We start from the raw sequence: 22,602 nt of genomic DNA, 5'->3' as shown, positions 1-22,602 counted from the left end.
ATCCTCTCTCTGACCCCCCATCAACAGACAACCTCTAACTGAATCCAGCTAATTGGTATTTATTCTATGTTACAAAGCCACAGCCAACCAAAAGCATAAGTTTGAAAAATGCCTCCTCGTGAAATGGCACTGCAGCAAAATTACACGTTGGGCAGGAGGATGGATGTTACCCTTTCCGAAGGAGATCAGTGTCTACAGGCTTTAAGAGCTTTCATTTCACATGAATTGAGCCTGATGTTGCATAAAAATTTGTCATGTTGCAATCCAAGATAAAGCAGCCTTTCATAGACACCTATTTTGCAGCCTTAACACTTCATAGGAGGAAAAAAGAACCCCGCCATAGACCAGGTTTTATCTATCTCCAAAGACCAGACTAGTGGTCTGTTCAAGCCACTGAGTACCTGCGCGATCAGTAGCTATTGAGACATTAAAATGTTGTATTGTTGTTGCCTACAACAACATGATAGCCATTATAAGGATTTATAGCTAGTAATCACAATAATGCTTGAAAGCACGGGGCTTTTGAAAAAAGTTGTTTTATAAAAATGACAGCTTTATGGTGCCTATTCATAGCTATGACGTGGTTTGTTCAGTTTATTAATGGAGAGTTTCTTCGGCGGGTTAACATTTAGGTTTTAGAAATCTGCGCATATTCCCTGTGTTTCATGCTACCTGGTCAGTCAGCAGCATCTTACAATCTGCCCAGAATTTTAAGCTACCACAGGAATCAGCAGAAATTCAGCCTGAATTTTAGAAGCGCGTTGATGTCTGACACATTCAAAGCAGACGTACTGGATTTGGGCGATTGGACTGGGCCCCTCTCACAAAGACCTTCTTTACACCAGTCCCTGAGGTGCTGTAATTCACTGTAGCCACTTCTAAAACCACACCAAACTGCACCGCTGAGTCCCAAATCACTGTGTGTTTGCTACCTGATGGTAACACTAAATTCAGTCATACTTTGGCAATAAGGTTTCTACCGGTTGCCTGCGTAACTTCCAATAAAATCCAACACACCTAAACTCCCAGCGCTCCTTTCAGTTTGGGCTTATCCTCAGCTGGCATACCTGAGGTTTCATAGAGCCTGCATGAGACGAAAGAGTACATTTCCCCCGAAGCATTACACAAACTAACGACCATTTCTGCTTTCTAAAGACGAGGGTATTACAGAATGCAGAAAGCATGTACACCCCATTACGCGCACAGACAGGTAGTAGGACCTTCACACTCACGGAAGAGCGCCTATTCTGGGAGTGGTCGTGGGGAGTCCTCAAAGACTCACAGAACTTTTGTGGCGATGCCATTTTGGGGTGGGGAGGGGGAAATTGCTTTTGCTTTATGAATGGATTAAATTACTCAAATATTATGTACAAGCATAAAATAAGAATTCTGTCTTATTAACCAACCCTTGAGTTCCCTGCTTAGGTTTCACATTTCTGTATTTAACCCTAACACTAGAAAACAAGAAATAGAGTTTTTCTTACCCCAAGCAGAAGAGATCTAGAGTCCCTTCCCTGATGTTAAAAAGTTCTGAACTCTCTTTATTATTACCCTATAGCTCGTGCAGCCATTTTCATGAAGATACTACAAAGGAAAAACATCTACAAAATACCAGAGAAATGGCAACACCCCAGGTGAAAGTTTACGTGAGGCATAGTGGACCTGAACTGGCAGGTCTTATTTACACAGGCATGAGAAACACCAGCATGGCTTTGCTATCAACTCCCTACACCACGTCGGCTCTCATCTCCTTCTCTTGTCTCTCAACCTCTCTTTTTCCTAAGGAAATCCAAAATTTCGGGAGCGTTAATAAAAAGGCAGGTGTATGTTTCCCCATGCACACCAGCTCTACAGCCCCAATCGAGTTGCAAAACTTCCCTTTGAACTGCATACTTGCACACACACAAATGCATTCTGCACAAAGCGCAAGGCAAAGCCAGTGCAGCAATTTTTACTCTTTTTTTTTCCTTGCTGCTTTGTTTTGATACAGTGCCATGAATAATTCCCAACCAGGGGGAAAAAAAAAATAAAAAATCCTAGTTTGTTAATACATTTCAGTACAAAATTAATGTTGGTAGCAGCAGGCTTCAGAAGCTCACAACCTTGAAAACTGTGGTGACATTTACACTGTTCCACTTAGCTTTAGTTTGGATTGATAGGAGCTATATGATTCTTCTTCAGAAGCTAATGAGTGCCAGTAACACCAAGCGAAAAAGAAACATGAACTGGAAAAGAGCCGTTCTCTGGTTTCTCGTCGTTTCCGTTGCCAGGGAAACAGCTTCCCCATCAATGGATGGCATGGGGTCAGACCAGCTGCTTCCTCCCAAGGCTAGCTCCCCGAAATCACAAGGCTGCGCTGAACAGATTAGGAATAAAATGGTATAAATTCACATGCCTCTACAAAAGACCAGTTGAAAGAAAACTCAGCCAAATTATGGATTTTCTAATTATGTCTTTTGAGCATGGCACCACAAGAACTGTCTCTCAGAGATGTCGTAAATCCAAGATCCCGACAAAACATGGTCATTAAAGAACCCATGCCATCTTTTCATAAGATTAAACACATCATTAGTCTCACTGCCTTGGCTGTGCTCCAAGTTGAACAATTACATTCTAGATAACATACCTAAATTCTCCTGCCACTTAAACATGACAAGAAAGTTTTCATTGCTTACTTTTGTAAAGCACCAGGGGTCGTTGCTGGTGCCATTATAATGGCTTTATGCCACCAAAATGCCCAGGAGAAGTGACACGCTAATTCCCGAAATGAAACAAACAAGCTTATAATTCCATTCATAACAAAAATATAGCCTGCTACACGAAAGTCTATTACATATGTTCTGTTTAAACACATCACAGTTTGCAAAAAGATGATAATAATAAAGCTAGACATGAATAATGAAAGATTAAAAAATTATGGGGAAGCTGTAGGGAACACGCGCTCGTGACAATTTTTGATACACCCCAAGGATTCAGTTAGGTTTAGGTTCCGACATTTCTTCGTGTCTCCACACCGATTATTACTTGCAATATAAGTTCAATTTCTACTTCACGACAACGTTCTGGGAACATACATTAAACGTTTTTATTGAAAGGCAACGAATATGTTATATTTTGCCTTGTTCAGCAAGCGTGGCCAGTGACACAAGATAAGAGTAAATTCTTTTCCTGACCCCACACTTTTAGATGTGTTTTAGATACACGACAGCATTGGCAGAACCTGGGCAGGCTCTTACTCCCATGCTTCGTTTCGTGGTATTTGTCTGATGGTGCCACGCCACCGTGAAACCTTACAACTCACAAAGCAAGCTACACGCAACAGGCAGCGGAAGGAACAGATTGAGTAGAAACCATCACAAAATCAAAAATGAAAATATATGGCATAACCACTCCTGCTACATTTTGTGACTTGTTTCCAACGTTATTTATGTTTACATATTTTGCTTTGCTCCTAGAGTTTAAATCACTTGAAGTATAAGAACTGCTATCATAAATTGTCCAATGTGAGTTTGGGATGTTTGTTTGTTTGTTAGCTTTTTCTCCCCGAAGACCCCCTACCCTGCTCTCATTCATCCTGGGACAAGAAATGACAGTGAAGCGGTCTCGGCTTACATTATTGCCAACAGGATCACAATCTGTCCCTGGTTTTCTCTTTCTCTATTGTGACATATTCTGTTCTTTAACTAGGCACATGATGAGATGTAATTTGAATTTACAGCATGGAAAAGAATCCCCGAGCACATTACAAACTCATCTGCCAACTGCACACGGCGATTGTTCCTCTCATTTCTGAAACGCAACCACTTCTGCTGGAAAGCACACTGACTTTTAATGGCATCACAACTGTTTAAGATGGAGAAGATGATAGGCACCATATCCAGTGATAATATCTGAGAGATTTTCAAGCTGATCCATGTTCCTTCAGTGCCTCTTGGAGCACTTCCCAACAGCTTGTGGAAAACTGCCTGAGTGTTATTTTGCAGAATTCTTCTCCAGTTGTTTTAACCAGTCTCCCAGCTCATCTTTGGAAAGAAGAGGCTGAAAGTTTTATATTTGACCCTGTATGGAAAAGCCACATCCAGCCCGAAGGGAAAAAAAAAGAAAGAGTTTTTTTACTAGATGAGAACGTACAAAAGGAAATAGGCATTTTTATTATGTGTGAAGAATTATTAGAGAATGGTACAAACTATGGGATTATTCAAGTCTGCAGACTTTCTAGAACACGTCTATTAAGTGTCCACAAAATCCTATAGCAGTTGTCCCCACTTCAACAATTAACCGCAGGAAATATTTTTGAAGTCCCAGAGAAACCAATTAAAAGGTGCTCCCGAACTGAGGCTCGAGTCACAATTAAGTTTCAGAAGACTTTCTCATACACTCGACTGAGATATTAAAATAAAATGAGTCACCAGAAATGACATTTTATTCCCATTTTGGCAGCCGTGAATCACTCTGGCATATGAAATGGACCCTCTGATCAGTGACCACAGCAGACTGAAGAACCTGACAGTAGGATTTGCAGGAATTTTCTGTATCCAGAAGAGGCCTTTTGCATACGCCTCACAGCGCTTCCCTTGCTTTTGTGGCACGCAGGGAGAACGCGGCTGCACGAAAGAGGGTTTTGCAAGCAGACTTGCTGGGTCTGCAGGAGAGAGATGCCAGATATACAATTGCGCGGCATCTGATTTGTCCAGGGTAGAGCAAGATTCAGAAGCAAAGAAAAAAAAAAAAAAAAAAAAAAAAAGAGAGCGCTACATGAGCTACATGTCATCGTTCCTCCAAGGAAGCAAAGATCTGAATACGTGAGGATTAGCAATAAGCTGAGGAAGAAGCAATGCAGAGACGCTACACACTGAAGAAAGAATCAGTCAAAAGAACAAATCCCCCTTTCAAAAACACAAACCCTACCACACTTGGCAGGAAGGAGACTGTCAAGGAGTACGCACAAGACAATCTCTTACTGCCGGTACAGAGCAGCAAAAAGACACCGTTTCCCCATCAGCAAGGACCTTCGTGCCACAGAGGGAACATCACCGAGGAAAGCAGAGCCAACGACTTTCCATTACACTGAGTTATAGCATGGCAGGGAAGCACTGAATCAAAGCTAATCCCAGCTACTTGTAGGCCTGTGACTTAGCAATTGATCATTTTTGTGGCATGCCACTCTCCACTAAGCAGAAACAAAGTCCCTCTAAGCCCGCGGAAAACCAGATCAGCTTACGGCCCCTGACAGCTCCTGCGGTTACGCCTCGGTCTGTATTCATGCAAGAAAACACACAGAAGGGCAAACATGAACTTATTCTCATAAGTGAAACCCTTCCCCAATTCCTGCCCCTGCTGCTGCTGCTCTCAGACCTGGTTTTATCACTGCCCCAGAAGCGCGACGATAGTGGCAGAGGGGTGACAGAGAGGTTGCAGGGTTCAGTCCTTTGGTGCTGCTGCCTCTGCCCACATTGTTTAGGGGACACGGTTGCAGGGCTGGGTCTCAGCCCACCAGTTTATATCTCACAATCTCTTCATATTAACAGAAGACAGACAAAAATCAGATTTTAAATTATCCAGGGAGTTAGAACAAAAGGCGATATTAAGAAACTCACCTCTCTGCCCGCATCTGAATCCTTTCCCTAGGTTGGCTATTGCATAAAATAATAGGAGAAAAGGGTTATTTGGTATTTTTATACCAAATTCGTAGCAAGTGTCGACATAGAATTTTCTTGCTAAAAATACTGCATCATCCACTTTAAAAGGAATGAAGTGCGCAATGGTAATTTTTGTCAAGCTTTCATTAATCCATAAAGAACATTTTAGCAGTTCCTTTCTGCTAGGCAATTTGTGCAATTTTCAAAATTCTCATTCTTCCAGTCTTGAGGTGAAGTGTGCTACTCATTCCTTACGTCCTAGTTTGGGAAAGCAAATGGTGAACAAAAAAAGCAATGGTAATTTGTCACTTACTAAAAAAAAAAATAAAAAATCTGCTTTTTGTCTGAATGACTATTTTACCATTCACTTTCCTAGAGCTAAGCACACTGCAACAGGTATTAGCATATTTTCACTCATGCTGTAAATGTACTTATTAGCTCATAATCATGTTGCTATCACAGTTAAAACTTGTACTACATATGTGGCCATGAAAGTAACACCATTAAATAAATAATATAGCTGTAATATCACTGAAAAGCAACATTTGTGAAAGACTACTGATAGGAAATATCTTCATCCATACTTTTATTTTTACTACAAAAGTCAGATAATGAATATACATATATTCATTTCTGTTCAAAGCCTAAAGTGACGAAGAAAATAGTCAGGACTCTATTCTGACTTGTAGATGAATCCCCATTGTATGAAGCTGCTTGAGCAAAATCCAGCCTTCCAACCTTCACTCTCTTTACTCCACTTTTCTACTAGATACAGATGAATCAGCTCTGAGTTAATAAGAATGGTTCAAATATACCAAATTACCTTGAGATCAAATCCATACTGAATCTCTTCTGAGATTCAAAATATTTTATTTTCATTTTTCTCATAGCTCTTCTCATTTTACATTTGCCCCCAAAGGAATACATTGCTATAAATTACCTATTCTCAGAATATGTTCCACGCTGGAGAAAATTAAGAAGTCCCAGGAGAAGTTCTGCTGTGAGATTTCCACATGAATTTTCTATAGCCTAGAGGTTCGATTAAGAGCTGAAAACACGAGGTGTTAAATGGATGGAGCTTCCAACTCCACATTGCAGAACTGAAAGAAAGGTCACCAGTCACCGTCACCCAGGTGCTATTCAGCAGTCTCCTTTGGATCAGGTTTGGCAACACCTCAGCATCGGAACGTCGACCATACAGTCTGCCAGCCAATTTTCAGCAGCGATAAATCCCAAGTAAAGATTATGACTCAAACCACTGCAGCTGGATATTAACGTCAGTTGGTTGTTATTCACCAACAGTCAGACTACCAGGAGAAGGAAGGGAAATTAGCCCTCCCACTACTACAAGCCCCAAAGCACATGGTTATAACATGTATTATACCACATCATGGCATAACACTGCATCCTTATACCGTCTCATCAGATTGGCGCCTTAGTACCTCCCTCACCTGTGCACCATGGCTAACACTAGCCTATTTCTAGAACTACAGAAAACCATAAACCTTCCGCAGCAAGCCTCGTGTGACTCTAAATTGAAGCCTTGATCCAATGCTTAGGTCTCTAAGGTGAGTGAAGTTTAGATGGGGTTGCATCACAGCATGATGTTCACCTGGACCGTACCAATGCCCCGGATACAGCTTGATTTCATCTGCTGGAGCTTTCTCTATATTTCCTTCACATTCTATTTGAGGTCTAAAGTTATCCTGGCAGGTTTTAATCATCGAGGAGCAGTTTAAGCAGATCGTCTTTTCCCAATATCTAAATAGCATGTTTTATTCCCCTTTTACTGTTTCCAAGCCTCATTGTACCTCAACGCTGATATATAGCGCAGCAGTTATACCCTAGGGAATCTGCCTCCATCTGCTTTCCTGCACCCCCCACCACCTCCTTTTGCAGCTTGGTACCATGGGGCTCGTCCTTCAATTCTGCAAGCTTTATCAGTATTTTTCATGGTTGGATGATAATCTTCATTTTTAAGTCATGTTATTTTTCCCCATTTCTACATTTCTAGCGCTGAAATAGCACTTCTCATTTGCACATCTCAGAGGGCAAGAACCATATTAACCTCCTAAGTCAAAATTTTTCCTAATTGTCAAGAACTCTGCTTATTTTCACTCACTTTAAAAGCCTGGCTCAACTGTCCAAAATCACACATTAGAGAGTTACTGTTAAGAACGAAGGCGATCCCGATCTCCCTCTCTCTCTCAGCCCCTCTCTCTGTCATACCCCCCCCAACACACCCAGAACAACCCGTAATATAGAAACGCCAACCACGGCTACAGGGCAAATGAAACAAAGCATGATTTACAGAAGCATCACCCAAGGAGAGAGACTTTTCATAGTGACATTGAAGACTCAAAGCTATGACATAAATTGACCCATCCCATAATCAAAACAGGAATATCAAACTTTAGCAGGGCTAAGCAGAATCACACCACAACTAAGGATCCAGCACATGGATGACATAAGGAATAAGAAACCCCCTGCTAGTTAAGATGCATTTTGAGCTGTTTCAGAGAATTTTCATGCACCTGAAAGACAGACAGCCGCCTCTCATGCAGACAAAGAATTAATATCCTGTGAATTAAAAACCACCTGCATATACCACATTTCTAATGATTAATTTGCTTGGTTAAGCCACGTTTTGGGAGTGGAAGGGAAGAAGTACTACCATAGCTAATGCAACATTCAAAAAAGGCAGAGCACCATTTTCTTTTTCCCTTTTGCTGCAGTACAATCAAAACCATTAATAATGAAAAGAAATGGCACACTCCTGCAAGGCACTGAAGGGCGTGGAGAGAGACAGATGTGCTGAGCATCATTACTCAGCGAAACAAACAGAATATGTACAGTCAACTGCATGCATATTTCTTTTTTTTTTTTTTAAGAGAGCACTGCACTTGTTCACTTTCTATTGCAGATGGAGTTGTACTCATTTGCTTTCTCTCGCTTCACTCAAAAATCAGTTGAATAGAGGGTGAGAAACTAGACTGTCAAGTAAGTGGAGCTGAAATAAGAGGAGAGTTCTGGTAGTTGAGCGTACTGCAATTCCTAACTCTGGTTGCGAGAAGCATCTCGCAGGCAAGCACAACACTTAAATGTTACATCGCAGACCACAATACTCTATCAGACCAGAGCTAGCTTTAAACTTGCTTTCTGGGTGCTGGAAACAATGCTGTCATGATGTTAGAGAGCTCTGGAAGAGTTATTTTACCATAATTCTCTAAACAGACAGAGCCCAAGACTTGCAGCATAAGGTCAAGAGGCTGCAAGTCTGTTCAAATGCCAACCAAGCAGGTCCTTTTTATAAACAGGGAATTTATTAACAAGCTTAAGACATGCAGCTGATAAATATATCATTATTTCCTTTACAGTAGCGTCTAGAGAGGCCTTCAGCTGAGATAAGGACTCCCAGCTGTGCTAAACACTCTGTAGGCATACAGCAAAAGACAGGCTCCATTCAGAAGAGCTTACAATGTACAATGTACTGTGCAACTGTTCACCCAGTTCTGCTTGTCAGCAACGCTGCACGCTAAACCTCGTATTTCGCATCTGTGTCTTCGAGCAAAGACTTAAGGATTTCATGTAAAAACACTGGCTTGCCAATCTGATGCTCTATGATACCCGTCAGACCCCCAATAATGGTACGTTGGTTAAACACAGAAAAAGTCTAAAATCTTTGTATTTCTTTAACACAGTGTTAAATACTGTAATGCTAACTCAAGTGCTAGTTAGCCTATTCTGCTTTACACAGTCGTATGTCAGTCTCCTATAATAAACCATATGATGACTCATAAACATCTAAAACATTTCCCTTGGCGTTCAGTATTTTATTACATAGATGCCAATTATGTTTGAGCAGCAGACTGCACAAGCCCGAACAGTCATCTATTATATGAATGGTTCCATTGATTCCTATACTACAGAGGGTTATGCTTTCATATATCATACTGAATAGGATTTGTTTCCACAGACACTGGGGGTAAACTATTCGTGAAAGCACTTTCGCAGGTTATAGGCATCACCAGTGTGCTCGACCTTACTCAAAGATTTCCCAGGCTTCGAACAATAGACCTTCCCCCCACCCCAACCCCCATCGCCTTTTTCTTTTAAAGCAAACTTCGCTGTGAGAAAAAAGCAACTCATTTTACAGATATACAGTAATAGCCATTGTGCTCAACACAATTTAACAGGACTGAGTTAAAGAAAGGAGCTTGAAAATAACCTAGGATGAACAGCGGGTTGTCCTCTAAAAATACCTAGTTCATGGGGCACTCAGTAAAGAGAAGCATCCAGTTCATGCAGATGTGTACAATACAGGACTTTGAGAAACACAACACACTGAAATCAGAGTAATGGTCTACAGATTACAGTGCTCTGCCTTTAAAACAAAATATTCAGAACCGTGTTTTTATTATGAAGACACATGGCATTTCTAAGTCACAGGTAAACGTAACGTGGTCAAGGTAACACTCCGAAACCGCGAAAATATTCGGTGGCATACAAGACATCTTTTCTTGCAACACCGACGTTTAGCGCTCACAGTCACATGGCTGCTTTTAACAGCCAAGCTGCTGTTGACTACTTCCCTGGAAGAAGTACGAATCCCTGCTGGAGCATCAGGCCACAGGCCACAAGGCAGGAGCGGTGAGGAGAGAGCGCGCACTATCACACCGTTCTCAGCATTAAAACCACTGAAGCAACCTCCAAGAGAAGGCAAGAGCATAGACAGAGGCCCAGCACTTCTGGACTGCCTATGCCATTCGAAGTGAAAGGCTTCTCTCCCTGGTCTCACTCCAGAGAGGGTGATCAAAGTATTCCCTCTTCCTCCTTTGAGCTGAGGGTCCGTCCGCCACTGACACCTCAGCATCTTTCTCCCTATTGCATCAGCAATGATAAAACGGGTCCATGGGCCACTCTTCAGCTTAGTATCTGGTGCAATCAATTCCTGCCTGAAATGTGAGGCAATTTTGGCTCCACCTTCAGCAAACGAAATATTTCCTGTCAAAAGGAAGGTTAGACCAACTGTAAACCCCTACTGTCCCTCCAAAGTGAGGTTCTAAGGAGAAACAGGAGCATAAATACCAGAGAGCTCACTGGCAGGTGGGGTTAGGAATCTGAGGAGCCTGAATGAGCCCTCTTCCTCCATTTTAGTGCAGAGGAAGAGCTTCTTAGTTCAGACTGGGTTAAGACTAGGCTAAATAAGAGCGAGAGAAAGGAGGAGGATGGTAGTTGGCAACTTCATTTCATACCCAGGAGACTTAGACAAAGCTGTTGCTTTATTTGCACCCTTTATTTGTACCCTGCAAGCCTGATGATTGGGATACAACAATAAAAAAAATTCATCCCTGCCTTATTTTTTCCTGATTGTTCTGGCCAACTTCACTAGAATGACACAGTTTGTTTCAAAATATCATTTTAAAGTGAAGAAAAAAAAAAAAAAATCTTTACTCCATTGGTTACTCTGAAAAAACGGAGACTCTGGGGATGAAATCTAAACACCGAATATTATCAGGCTTTCTCCAGTGTCTCCTGCACATCTATGCAGACTCTGTATTGCTTATACACTTTACGAAGGTCTCAGAGCTATCACCCAGCTATAGCCACCTACCCGCTGGGGTTTTTTTGTTGTTGTTTTAGTCTTCCTCTTCAGAAAAATCACAACTAACCTCACGTCCACCCAGCTTCCTTTTCTATTTCTCAAACTATACTTTCTACCTTGTCTCTCCAACATCAGTATCTACTTAGCTTTCCCTCACAGAGGCAATCGCAAGCACTAACAGGTGCTTCCCTGCTGTTTCTTCACATTTTATCGCTTCGTCTCCTGTAGCTATCCTGCCACAAATTATTTTCTGCCTGCCTTTTCCATCATTGCTTTATTCTGTCTCAGTCCATTGTACCATTAACTCTGTTGGTACCTTTTGTGCTTTTAGAAATACCTTTGAGCTTGGTTGGTGTCTGCAAGCCCAGCATTCACAGCAGGGAATTTTTTTTTCCCCACTAGAAAGAGGCCACTGTTGCTCAGCGCTGCCTTGTAATAGCTTGTCTAGTCCATGCAGAAGATGTAAGCAAGGTATGGCTACTGCGCCATTTTAGCTTTTTGAAAGTAATACATGGAGGGCAAAAGCTCATGAGACTGTTTCACGAGAGATCATGAAAGCCCTGGATGATACCTCAGATCTATGCTGGTCACAACTGTACCAGGAGCATCCATAAAGGCACCTTTAGAGACTCCACCAGGCCAAGATGCCATCACGCTCTCCTCTGCTTCAAGTTATGCGGCAATTACTCTTGGTTTTACTGAGAGTCCCTGTAAAGTATAATACAGGAGTCTGCAAATACTTAAAGGCCCAGGCTGTGAAATGCCGGGTACACTTTATTCAGATTATTTCTTACATCTGGACAAACCCAGGCGTCCTCCAGACACACAGAGATGGTTCTTGTTGGAAGACCTACAATGGGCAGCACACAGAGGCCAGCGGTGCCAAAGCATGCCAACTGAGCACAGCTGCAAAAGGGACTGGAGACAGTGAGTGCTGCCCAAAGCATGGGTCACAAAAGAAAGTGGTTGAAGATGCATCTTCTCATCACATCACTACCACACAGGGATGAATGAAGCATAAGACTCCAAGAGTTTGAAGGAGATTAATCATTTGTATGACAGGTAAATGCTTCCCTAAGGAATCCGATTCCTCACATGCTTCTTCCATAGCATTTCTACTGAGACCAAATAAATCACTTAAAACGGATCTTTTGCGAGAAGTCACCGAGATCTATAAAGTACCTAAATAACTTTGCCTGCAGTGGAGATGAGGTATGTAAAAAGCTTGAGGAAACTATACTTAACTGTGTGTGACTGTTTTCTAAGCAGTCACCTGAAAATCTTTGCATCTAATTGACAGAAATGCTGAACACCCACAGACCCAACAGAAGACAACAAAAGCATTATTTCACTTTTATAAATAGATGATGTTGCGTATTGGTTGGACGAGCTGCCAACAACTGGTGGGCACTTCTGGCTTTAACCTCTAATCTGAATTCCCAATCTGTAAAACAGGAACTTTGCCATGACTTTACCCCCCAGGCCAGTTGAAGATAAAATCAGCATCTATAAGGCATTCAAACACTGCACTGAGAAGCATCATAGATAAACCCATGTGATTATGAATAGTTTTTCCATCATAGTACACATGCTCATTAATAAACAATCAAACATTGTTCACCTTTTCTACCAGAACAGAAAGGGGTCCCACGCGAGGTGTGATTAAAGGCTGAATCATAACGCATGTGCACAAGAGGGCCACATTACAGTAGCCAGGGCGGTTCCTCCTCACAGAAAGTTGGGATAAAATTGTATGGAAACAAAATTCACAAATCTTCGAAACTGCAGCTCTTAACTTGCTCTAATTTGGGCCTCCTTGTTTCAACTTTGTATATCTAGATGCCCACAGGGAAGCTGCTGATAGCCTAGCTTGTTCTGAAGTTATAATGAAACATGTAGAAAGAGTGGCAACATTACTTTCTTGCCCTGTAATTAAAAGGTTGTGCTAACTATTCCCTTTGGGTTAGGAATTCTTTTAAAGGTAGCATATAGTGCTGCTGTAAGATATAAAAGAGACCTTCTATAAATTACCACGTCTGTAAATATCTGCAAAAGTGTTTATTCTGCATGCAGGGGGAGATGGGGAGAAGAAAAAAAGGTATAATGTAGCCAAATGTTGTAACTAACACGATTCACTGATTATTAAAATCTAAGGAAATCTCTTTCAAGCTTCTGTAATTGCACCAGATTTTGACAGTGTGAAAATACTAATTCATGTTTTACAAATCCAATAATACGGCAAAAAGAAAGAAGAAATAAAAAACAAATGAGCAATTCATCATGTCATACAGTACAGTCTTGTGGTGGGTGACCTGGTCATGCAACTAAGTATATAATTTATAGGAGCTACTGGGCTAGATTTTCTGAAATACTCATCTACAAAACATACCTAGAATAAATCCAGATGCTTGCTTTAGCCTACACTTTACATAAATGTTGGGTATAGAGAACTAAGGTTTGTTTTTTTTTTTTCCCAAATACGGCTTACAGTCCAGCACGAGTCAACACATGGCTGTAGAAAGCCACCAACTTGACTCTTCCATGACTGAAAGTGCATCAGCAGTGTGCAACAGATGTTGAAAGCCCATGAACTCTCTCCCACTGTTAGTGAGTCAAATACGCGTGCAAAAAAGTAAGAGATGAACATCCATAATCAGGAAGCGCCTTTGAATAAAAGGAATCCAAGGTGCATGGAAATAGCACTGCGTGAAGGAGCCACCTTCAGAAATGCAGACGCCCGGGCCCAGGCGCAATCAGCACCTTGGTTTACACGACGCACCTGGGTATGGCGTGTCACGGCAATTACGCGGCAATCCCACACGCTCCGCAGAGTATATTAATTTTGCTGACAACAGCAATAAAGTTATTGTTCGCTAACACAAAGAGACATCTTCCTTACCGACGGTCTTAATTACTGGAGACGAAGAATACAAAAGGCAGGCCCTCCTCAACTACTTCTATCAGGAAGGACCTCACTGGACACGGGTGAGGAGGAGAGCTTGGAGTTGGCAGGACAGATACATTTTACTCACTGTGAGGGGATCGCACCCAAATAAAAATGAAGGTTTTTCTTAACTAGCTTACTGAATCAACACTTGTCTCTGTCCCTTTAGCAGTACCACACCTGTAAAATAATATTTCTTTAGCTCACAGATACGTAATACTTTGAGCGCAATTCTTGTAATGCGCTAGATCCTCACCTAAAAGGCGCTTAAAGGAGTACAAAGTATTAGAAGATGCATTCACTGACACAAAGTTGGCTTGACCCTCTTAATATTTGGCATCATCGTGGGAATAAGCAAATGCATTTACAAGGCATGCATGCCCTCAAACATGAAAAGGAGCTAGCCAAGAATAAATAAACTTAGCTGAACTGCATATGCTCATAAAGGCAAGCAAATATAATTCAATGCAAGTAGGGATATTACTTGCATCTTTCTTTTTTTTTTTTTTTGCCTAACAGGAACACTTTGCAATAGTTCTGTTTAACCTTTCCAGATATTCCGCTTGCTGGATGGAAACCATGCAGTTTTAAACACATTTCCAAGCACTCAACAGGAGCTTACATTTGTCTTTCAGAGCCAACCATCCAAACCTGGATGGTAAATAAATACAGTTCTCGAGACTGAGGCCTTTAGAAAGGAAAAGATCAATTAGCACTTGCTCCTATTTCAGGATTTTAAGGAATGATTTCCACCCATCCCTCCCAATCTATAACTTTTACCTACTTCCACACTGAATCCCCAAATGAGGGATGTACAAAGCGCAGAGTGGAAGTAGATGCCAAACTTAACACGAAGGCACCACACATACCCAAGGAAAGATGTGTGTATGGAATACATGTAAAGAATTACATAACAATGTCTGAATTACAGAAAGGACCGATATCTGCCTCTGAAGGTTAATAAACACTGATAATCTGTGAATGACTTCTACTCTCTCAGCGCTAATTATGCAATGTTCTTACCTCTCACCTGACATGCTCCTTTCAGATCGCCAGCTTTCCCATACATGCTGATTTTCCATCCTGCTTCTTAGTTTTGATGGCATGTCCCTCCTGCTACAGCTCACGGTTTGCTATTTGAAGACCCCTGCGGTGATGGGTCCTTGATTAGGAAGAAGACCATGGCTATGATGACATTTTACTCTCCAGGAAAGTGTGCTTCAGTATCCTCCCCTATAAGATAGAGTCATGGTTTGGGCACAATAATAGAGACAGAGTTCAAGTCAGAGTGCCCCGTGCTTCTGTTAGTTGGGGTTAATAAGGCACTTAGAGCATCTAAGAGCGCATACAGGTGCTATGCATTAGTATTTTTAGGACTGTATACTTTGGTTTCACTTTTATATATATTGACATAAATTACCTTTGTCATACAAAACTGATTGGAAGAGCAACTGTTCTTTCCACAAGATCAATTGTATGGGAAGAATAGGCATTATTCACCAACTATTTTCCTCCTACTGAAAAGCTGGGGAAGCTAGTGAAAGCAGAAACAATCACATCCATCTTCCCAGTAAAACATGAAGAGCAAGGAGTCAGTCAAGAACAGTTCACAGGAACCCACAGTTCAGAATTTATGTGTATAAAATGTTCTTAACAATAAAAAGCACTCCTTTTTTTAAACAGAAGAGAAAGTTCTCTTCTTTGGAGAAGAGCTTCACAGTGTATAATTCAACTTCTGTTTCAAAAATGAAAAGCAAACAAAATTCTTCACTGTTCACGCTACAGTCATAGACCCCACAGAAAACAAGTCTTCACAGTACCCAAGAACCAAACCGGGTCAAAGTCCTCCACTCTCCATTAGCCAGAGCCTGAACATGGCACCTCATGCCCCACCTTTCAAACCCAGCTTCTTATCTGTGCTGGCAAAAATAAAAAAAGCTTGAACGCTCTCTCCTGCATCACATAGCCCTCTACACCTAACTGCATTACCATGACAAAAAGAGCCCTTATGATTCCTCCTACACAGGAGTACAGGAAGAAAAACTTGTAAATTGGCAATGACATCATCTGCTAGAAAGTGATTCACACTTCATGAAACAGCAGGGAAAATTAAATTTACTCCCAACCACCCCAAAGCTCCTTCACTGAATCAGTGTGTGGCAGAAATGATAGTAGGAGACGTAAATCCTTTCTCTATTTTAGAAAGACAAGGATTGTGTAATGAGCTAGAGTGCATAGAGCAAAATTACCATATACTGTCACTGAAATATATTTCCCCTGTGGTTTTGCCAAAAAAGGTATGAAACTGGGATAGAAAATAAAACAGGTGATGCTAGAGGCAGAAAGTGCATTAATACGCATCACCAGCGATATGTGACCGGCTTACTAAACGGTGGGTTGCATGACTGACAGTACCAGAAGATGAGTTGTTCAAGATTTTCTCTGAAGCTGCCCTATCTTCAGAACATAGCCACACCTGAATACGTTGCAACTTTCACATCCCCTGCTTTGCTGACAACGTGCTGAAGAAATGGAGAAAATTTTAACATGCGAAGGATAAAGGTTCCCCACATCTCTTTGAGACCTGCTGGGCCCTGACAAAAAGAGAAACAAAAACATCATCCAGGTTTTCTACAGAATTCTTCGAATGTAACTGCTACTTCCATTAATATTATAGTGGTGCTCACGATGAGCAGACATTTGCAGACAAATGTGAAGGATCTTGCCTTGCCACAGACTATAGCTGATTGAATTATTTGTCTTTCAGGCTGGTATAATTTTCTGTCCATGGGTCAAAGCATTGCAATTGCCAAATAAATTAGGCATAAGCACCACACAACAGGGTAGCACTTCTCAAAAAAATCGTCATTTATGAAGATAAATCAAGCTGCCTCCAACTCGTGTAAATCTACCTTCAGCAAGAGCTACCACATGCTGAAAGGAGTGATGTTTACCTAGCTCTGCAGAGAAGACAAGCCTGAAGTTCCATTTCTGTGTTGAAGAGAAGAGGAAAAAAAAGCTTAAATAGCTGTAAATGAAGCAGCCTGCAGCCTTCCTCTTAACTCCCAATGGTACGGTCCAACCTGGCATAAGGACCCCATACACAGGAGAGCATGCAAGAGTAGTCTGGGTGAAACCTCAGTGATCCATACCTGAACCATACAAAGGCAACCAGGCTCCATGATTCCAGCAAACTATTAACCTGGACACTAGTCAAAAAGTTTCCAGAACTTTGCGAACAAACCTGGGCAACGATTCAAGCAAGCGAGACCTTGAATACAGTTTTGCCTCAAAACCACATGAAGCTTATTGTTTCATGCAATTTTGATGGAAAAACACAGCTGTACTGACAGCTCCTGTCATGATTCAATGTCCTTTTTGGAGCACCTCATTGACAAGCTGGCAACCAGCCACAAGCACGGCCAGAAAATAAATGAAATGTACCTTCCTGTTTCCATCCAATTCTGAAAAAGGCACTTGCACTGCAACAAGTGAGAAGTCAACCCATGCCTGCTATGATTTTCTTTCTTACACTTTTTTTTTTAACCAACTATCGATTTTAGTAATGTAAGGTTTATAAAAATAATTGTTTCGGTATAACCTTGTACACAATTTTAAACTCCAACAGAAGAATGAAATCAGAGCACTATTTAAAACATACATTTGTGTAAAAGATGCCTAAGAAACATAGAAATTAATCTGAGATTCACGTGGTTTTAAGCCAAGCTCTGTCTCTTCTCATGCTGGAAGTGGAAGAGTCACGCGAGCCTGGCTCGTCCCCTGGGCTGGTCAGCCCTTGCAAAAAGGGCTCTCCATTCATACAGCACTTTCCTGGGATATAAATTTCCACCTGTACAACCTGCTACACTGCATCGTGCACTACCCAGCACCTGATTGCTGCACTGGACTCCCGCAGGCCTTACTACGTTTATACTCCAGCAAGAATCCCTTTATTTCAATAATAGTTTTGTTATGAGTGAAAGCTTATGTTTGTTTACACAGTTTTAGAAGTTATAGTAATGGATATTCTCTGACATTTCATAACATGTTTTCAATAGTACTAAAAAGCCAACCCAGTAAATAATTATGAAACATTCCCACAATGCTCATTTTACTATTAGAAAACTGTAGAAGTGGAGCCTCCCTGATCAATAATGGATAAAAGGAGAGGCAAACCAATTACTGTCTCTTCTAAAGAATAACTTCCCACTCCATATACCTCTTCCTCCGCTCTGAGAGTAAACCAGAAATATTACCTCTGTGCCACACTGCTGCTGTCTTTGGTGGCCCAGTAGAGGAAGAACCACGGGTGGACTTTTTTTTTTTTTTTTACTGACGCTCTCAGGGTGCAGTAAACCACTAAGACTGGGATTAGCAGCAGTAGGGTTTGGTGTTTTTTTTTTTGTTTCTTCCTTTTTCTTTACACCTTTTGCCTCTCAACATCAGAACCAACAGAAAAAAAAAAACAAACCCTGTCCTAGAGGATGTAGCACTGCTGAAGCGCTCAGCAAGACTGTTGAAATGAAGGGTTTCCCACAGCCTGGAAAACACAGGGATGGTGTCCTTTGATCAGGTAACTTCTACGCTAATATGATAGTTTGCAACAGGGCTCCTGGGGCAGTGCAGTAGAACTATTTAAGCATAATAGTTAAACGAAACAAAAAGGAAGAAAACAGGAGCACACATTGACAAAGGCCCTTCCGTACCTTATATAAAGCAGAAGATAAAACCCATAATGCTGTTTCTTCACATAAAAAATAATTCCTGTTTTCCTCAGTGCTGGTTGAATGGCTCCACGAGTCTCTTGCCATTCCCCTGCTTTGCATGTAATTCTTCTTGTGATCCCTCTTCAGAGCGGTCAAACACAGCAGCCATGGGCTCGCAACTCCCGTTCTCAAATCCCCCGCTCCTGGCCAGCTGGGTTCTCTGCTCAGCTCTCCTTCTCAAACAACTCTTTGCCCCAGATCTCAGTGCAGCTCCTTTGAACGGCTCCTGCTGTGCCCGGCTCCAGCCCAGGGACCGCCAGAGGGGTCCCCATCAGTGGTGGAGGAGGAATCAAGTTGCAGCCCACTCGCACATAGCGGTCAGAGATAACTGAAGAATTGACTGAAATAACTGAAGTTTTCACCTTGCTCCATGATTACAACATACAATTTAACATTTTGCATTCTTCGGCTGCAGAAAAATAACAGCCTCATCATCACTATGCTCATTACATCAATCCCTTATTATTATTATTTTTCCACAACATACCTATCACTCTAATATTTACCGCTAATGAGTCACTGTAAATCTTAACTGTAACTTCAAGGTTACCTTTACTGGAAATGTCAGGCCCTACAAAGAAATAACAGAGCTGGAGGCAGAAAAATCAAAGGGAAAGTTTATCTGGAGATTCAAAAGGATGGCAACTCATCTTTTCAACAAGACATTTATTTCAGGATTCTGGCTTAGCTCAGATTGTCACCAATGTAGATTTTATATTAAAAAAAAAAACACAAACAAAACAGCAGGCTGATCCTTCCGAAGGTAGTTTAATAAACAAGATACTCGACAACCACCACAGTGCAAACTAAACAAGGCAGCAACTATGGTTTTCCTGCGTTCCCGAACTCCTACTTCTTGCCACTTATCTGAACACTGCCTTGCCTTGCTGCTCCTAAGTATTAGATCCCTTCCTTTTAAACTGTAGGTCAGAAATCAGGTCCTAGCTGGCAGCAATTCCCTGAGTTAAACCTTGCGACTCAGACAGCGGTTACATTTTTTTAAGGATACCTCTGGACAATGTGAAATCAAGGCCTAGAAACTACAACTGGGAAGTGATAAAGCAGCACAGATTGGTATGTTACATAAATTTGGGTTTGGCTTACAACTGTGTTTTAAAAATGTGTAATGAAAATAGGCTCAGAATCTGCTTTCAACATTACAAAAATGTTTTTAAATTTTAATAGGTATGTCCTATTAACCTACTATCCTGATGACCTCCGGACTATCTGAATCAATATATGACCTGCTGCATTCCCTTGCCTGCAAAATTAACTGTGTATGCATCCCAATTTCTTGCTGAATCCCAGTAGACTATTGGACAGTCCTCTGAACAGCTTTCTGCGACCACAATGATTCTATACATATTCCTGACACTCCACAGCAGCAGTTAACGGGGGGGACACCCAGAGGACAGGACCACCAAATGTCCAAGGAAAGGACAATTTGCACAGTTCTGACATTTCTATTATCCACTTGGCACACAGTTGCAGCTGAACTCAACACACAGGCAAAGCTGTTGCAGGTGCATAGAATACGTACGTTGACTCCTAAACAATTTTGATAACAGGTTTCTTATCACAATGTGGCTATCAGTTTTTGACTAAAGGGTGGCTTTCATCATAAATGGGCTGGTTTGCTGGAAAAGGAGATATCAGACCATGTACATTTTTTCTCTAAGGGGCAATGTGCAATATTTCACTGTGTTCATTCCAAAACTTAAGAAACTATAACCCATTTGAGCGCTCAGAGTTTTAACCGTTGCCGTCCTTATCCTTGAGTAGGAGTGCCTCATTAGGAAGCTAATGGCTGCAGCCACTGGCAACCAAAAAAACCCACTGTTTAGGGTAAGCCCTTCTTTAAAAGCAGCCATACCAATCATCCTGGAAACACTAGGGCGACACAAACAGTCTGATCAAAAGAAAAACGTACAGAACTCAGGACAACACATATCAAAGCAAAAAAGGTGCCCTTTTGCACGGAGGAGGAATATACACAGCTTCCCAGCACACTCCCTGGCAACAGACACCTGGAGGTCTTATCAATAGCAACAACATGTCCCAAAGAAGGAGGAAACATCTTGGCCAATTTAACATTTTCCTTTGACAGTGGTAATACATCATTTTATTTGTTATGGTGACTGTTCCAGCAGCACTTACGTTGCAGGGAGCAGAAGTAAGACAATTCCCCTCTTCCAAAAATTGCCCCAGTTTTCCAGTAAGCACAAGAGAGTCCGTTCCAAGGCAGACTAATTTAGAGAAGTTGGAAAATCCCAACATGCAGTTTTGGCAAAAAACCTAAAGAGTATTTTGTCAAATTCTTTGAAAAGATGAAAAATGTTTCAGTGTTCCGATCTTTTCTACTCAGCTTCTTATTGATGTAAAAAATGAGTGGGCAGATTCAGTATGTTCTTTGCCAGTCTATTCTGTTCCCAATCTGTACACAGTTCCTGTCCATCTTGAAGAAAGACAGATCAGACTGGAAAAGCAAAAACAAAACAAAAAAATGCTGCAGATTTGTAAATGTCTTCTTCCAATTTCAGTACGCCTTAAGACCTATTAACCAATTCCCTTTGCTAGTATTAAAAAAAAACAACAAAAAACCAAAAAACAAAAACAAAAACCAAAACAAACTCTTACATGCTAAAGATGCACTTCCGTTACCAGCATGTCATTCTTCTGTTCTCAGGGCAGAACCTTCTCTGGACCAGCGATGGCAGGCATGGTGCCTCTCAAAAGGGTCACATAAGTGGGCAGTAAAACTGCTGGCTCTTATGTACAGCTCCACCCTCTGCTGCTTGAAGCCTCCACGCAATTACGATGTCCTTTCAAAATGACCTTGATAAGCTACCTATTCATCTTTGGGAGGGTCATCAGTAACGATTTCTTGCTCAATCCTTCTGTTTCTCATTTCAAAACAAGAGTTGTCATCCAACGTTATTTACTCATTTTCTATTATTTCAAAAGGCTTCTCCAAAGTCACAGCTTGGTAGAATCAGTAACAGGATTGCTATACAAAAGAGATGTTTTTATATGCACAAATGGTTAGTTAATATAAAAACATACATCAACAAATGTTTAAAAACATAAGGCAGGCTTATAGGTTTTATAGGCACCAGTAAACATAGCTATGCACTTCTGGTGGCTTCCTTCATGTAGCTTTTTATGGACACGGAAAAAAACCCACCTCAAAAACTCAAATCAAAACAATCCCCCCCCCCACATACATATACACATATATATTTGTTCTTTGCCCTGTAAAAGGCCTTTCCCTGTCCTATCTCCCCCTGCTCCTAAAAAGTAGCCAGTAAAATATATTTTCTTCACTGATTTGCAAAAGCTATTTTTCCCAACTGGGTTCTTAAGCTGCACATAGCACCCTGTAAAAAATATTTAGCCTGATTTACAAAATCTATTTCTCTCCTTGGGCCTTTAAGCTGCTATTGCAGAAGTGATAAAGGTGTTCTCATTCAGACTTTTATTGTTTCTGGGCCCCTTGCCACCTGTTTTTATTTTCCCCCTCTTCCACTTTCTTCCCATCCCTTTTGCACAGGCGCCACACTTGTCTGTCGGAGCCGATTCTGCGAGACATGTTTTCACACGATATCTAATCCCTAACCAAGGGGTCGGAGGTAGCGATCCAACTGATAT

The sequence above is a fragment of the Vanellus vanellus genome, assembly GCF_965231255.1.
Source record: "Vanellus vanellus genome assembly, chromosome: 3".
NCBI lineage: Eukaryota > Metazoa > Chordata > Aves > Charadriiformes > Charadriidae > Vanellus > Vanellus vanellus.
The sequence above is the reverse complement of the archived record's forward strand: the minus strand, read 5'-3'. Positions refer to the sequence as shown.